At 35.7% G+C, this 3,839-nt stretch overlaps 1 pseudogene; it reads right to left on the reverse strand.

Annotated features, from left to right (window-relative positions):
• The window catches only part of LOC106144216, a 2,464-nt pseudogene extending 2,012 nt beyond the window's left edge, over positions 1–452 (reverse strand).
• Positions 453–3,839: the final 3,387 nt, after the last annotated feature.

Here is a 3,839-nt window from a genome sequence, read left to right on the forward strand (position 1 = left end):
TGGAACAATCCGTTCCTTTTCAGTGAGGATCATCTCGATGTGGCAGGGGTAGGAGCTCATGTATGGGTTAATCCGGCCATGAGCTCTGTAAATTCTCACCTGGATGTCTCAATGACCAGAGAGTCCACATCTAAACCCTTCAGTTCAGCATTGCTCTCTGCATTTTTAAGCATGTGTAGCAAAAATTCTGCACTCTTTTTTGGCCACCGACCCTGTGTCCAGCCCACTCTTTGGCCTGGGCGCACCTACCGACTCCACCATTGTACCATCGGAATGGCACACACTGCTTCTTCAAAGTGACATCTTTCAGATACTTGGTGGCTATTCAGATACGCATACCCTTGATGGCCTGGACCGTTTCACGGGTGTTCTTAAAGTGAACCCGAAGGTTTGATCCTCTTGATTTGCATGATTTTGTAGGGTTTTTCTGGGTCAAGAGAGTAGCGTACCATCTTCATGGGTCACCTCTGGCCGCTTACAGGAAGAGGAGAGATCCATTTATCTTTTTTTTTTTTTTTTTACAAGTGTTCATTGCCACAAGTAATCGATCTGTCTTAAGGACTCTGGTTTCTGCCACACCACCGATAAAGGGCTCTGAGCTCTCACTGGGGCTCCTCTTGAATATTCTGTCATTGTCTTGTGTTGTTCTTGTCTAGTATGCTGCCCAGACAGAGTGCGAGACTCACTCTCCTGTGTGCTGTAACTAGTGAGAGACAGGGCTAGTTCTCTGAGTCTTGTGACCCCAGGGTGGCAAGGGCCAGAGGGGGCAGGTCGTCTTTTCCTCATCCGTGCCACCACATGGCAGATCGGGGGGCGGGGAGGGATGGTGTCAGCTCTTCTGCTCTCTCATCCTCAGAGCTGGTTCACCTGTGCCCCATACGAGAGGGTCAGCTCTAACGCAATGCCAGATAGGGTGCAGAGCCCTTTCTCTTGTGTGCAGAATGTATTTTAAATGAGATAAAAATCATATAACCTAGGTTGTATGGATGTCTCAGATGGTTAAAAACATGTCTACCACGGAGTCTGACAACCCAAGGTTGGTCCCAGAGCTCCATATGGTGAAAAAGAAAACCAGCTCTCACAAGTGGTCCTCTGCCTTCCACAGGCACTGCATGATATGCTCGCATGGGTTCACACACACACACACACACACACACACACAGACACACACAAACAGTATAAATAAATAGGTAGATAGACAGACATAGAGACGCAGACAGACAGACGACAGACAGATGTAATAAAATCACACAAGCTGAATGAGTACTTCAACTAAATGATGTAATAAAGAATATCATTTTCGCAAATTATAGTATACTCAAAATATAGTACTGTCATTCTCCATTACTTCGCCTAGCTTAAGAACTATTTTGACCTTTTTTTTTTTTACTGATTTTCTGAACTTGCCTATTTTAAAGAGGATCTATAAACAAAATTATACACTGTTTAATTCATCTTTTGTCTTTTTTTTCACTTGTAGCACAAATAAGAACATTCAATGTTCATCTATGTGACTGCATGTGTAAGTACTCATCTCTTTTGGCTAAATATTTCTGTATAATTTAAGAAATTCCATTGCCATTTGTTGAATAATTTGTTAGTTCTACCTATTAGTTGTTGTGAATTGTGTGCTCTGAATGTTTCTATAAAGCATTTGTTTGGACACCTGTTTCTATTTCTCTTGGATATATATCAAGGAGCAACATTGCTAGATTTTGTAGTAACTCTATATTTGAAATTCTAAAGAGCTGTTACAGTGTTTTCTAGAGGACTTTTATGATTTTTGTTTATATGATATTCCCACACACAATGGATGAAAGTTTTAACTTCTCAACAGCTTCAAAAAATGTCTTTATTTCCTCCCATTTGATTATAATCTTCTTGGATGTGAAGTGGGAACTAATTATAGTTTTTCTCTCACTGTAAACATAACCATTTCATTTTCTTAATGTGTCCTTGGTTAGACAAGGGTTATTAATTTGATGAGCTCTAATTTGTTTTTTACTTGGGTTCTTTGTACCCTTGGTATCATATTAATGAAGTCATTGCCCAACTCACATTAATCCAATGGCATTAAGATTAAGGATAATTTTTCCTTTTGATAATTTTTTAAACTTTTAAATGTATATATTTAATGAGTTTGACTAGATTTTGCATATGGTGTGAGGTAGGGATTAACATTTATTCTTTGACACAAGATTTCCTATTGTCCCAGTACAATTTGTTAAAAACACTATCTATATTTTCTACTTCAAATAGTGCGGTCAGTACAATTATCTGTCAGTTCACTAGAAATTCGTGGGTGTCTTTCTGTATTCTTAGTCCTATTGTATTTATCTGAATATCTATCCTTATGCTAGTTATCAATGTAGATTTATTATTCTTAAAATAGAGTATGAGTTCTCCTGCCTTATTCTTTATCAATATTACATTGGCTTTTAGAGTACTTTTGAATTTATCATGAATTTTAAGACCCATTTTTCTATTTCCACTGAAACTTTATTGGAATTTTAATAAAGATTGACTTTAATCTTAAATTGAAGGGGTTTGATCTTTTAATAACATTAAGCCATCAACCTATCAACACAGAACTTCCATTTAAGGTTTTTTAAACTTCTCTCAACTGTTTAATAATTTGAGTCTACAAATCTGAAATGCTTTTGTAACCCAGCATTTTATTATTTGGGGTACTATTGTGAATAACTGAAGATTGTACTTTTAATCTGTATATTACTAGCATATTGAAATGTGTACAGTGAATTTGCATCGTGCTGTTTGGTTTAACTTGTGTCATTAGGGTGTGTGTGTGCAAGCGCGTGCACATGTGCATGTGTGCATTCTTTAGGGTTTTCTGTATATAAAAGTGAACTCTAAATTCTTTTCTCAGTTACACTAGTGAAAAATTTTAGTAAAGTAAAGTGGCAAATGTGAACATTTATGCTGTGTGTCCTCTTGTGGGGCAGATTTTTCAGCATCATCATTCATATTCTCTCAGTAAACCTGTCATAGATCGTGTTTTAGACCTCAGATACCTTTTTTTAAATTTGGGATAATTTCTTTCTTTTTAGTTTTCTGTGTATGCTTTTCATATAAGAGGTCTTTGGATTTTTATCAACTCTTTTGTGTGTGAATATGTGGGTGTCTACAGAGATGAGTATGTATTTCCCTGTTGTTCAGGGATATTTTTTCTTACACCAAGCCACATTTCTATTCTCAAAAGAAATTTTTCTTGTTTTTGATTTGGATATACTTCTTTTGATATGCTGCTGTATTAAGCTTACTAATTCTTTGACAAGGAAATTTTACCAACTATTTATGTAGTATGTAGGTCTTTCATTTTCCTTTCATCTTGTGTAATTTTAATACCTTTTCTGAATCAAGTTGTCTATCATTTCCTCTTTTCTTGGTAAGTGTAGGAAAATTTTGTCAATTTTCTTGATCATTTAAAAAATTAAATTTTTTTCTTATCGATTTTCATGTCATTTTTCTTCTCTATTTTATGTTTCCACAATAAATTTTTTAGTTATCTTACTTTTGTTTGCATTGGTTTTAGTTTATCCTTACTTTTCTAATTCCATGAAACAGAAAAAAAAAGGAAATTCTTGATCTAAAATCTTTCTTCTTATAAAATATAGTGGGCTATAGCTATGACTTTTCAATGGAGCATGATTGAATATAAACTACTATGATTTGAATATGGTTAATCACCATCAAAATTTAGTCTTGATCCCCCCCCCCAACGTAATAATATTGAGAAGCAGTGAGGTCTTTACGAGGTATTTGTAACCATGAGAAAAACAAATTTCCTCATGAAGAGATTGATGTAGTTCTCCATGGAT

This window comes from Microtus ochrogaster, linkage group LG7_11, assembly GCF_000317375.1.
Source record: "Microtus ochrogaster isolate Prairie Vole_2 linkage group LG7_11, MicOch1.0, whole genome shotgun sequence".
Classification (NCBI taxonomy): domain Eukaryota; kingdom Metazoa; phylum Chordata; class Mammalia; order Rodentia; family Cricetidae; genus Microtus; species Microtus ochrogaster.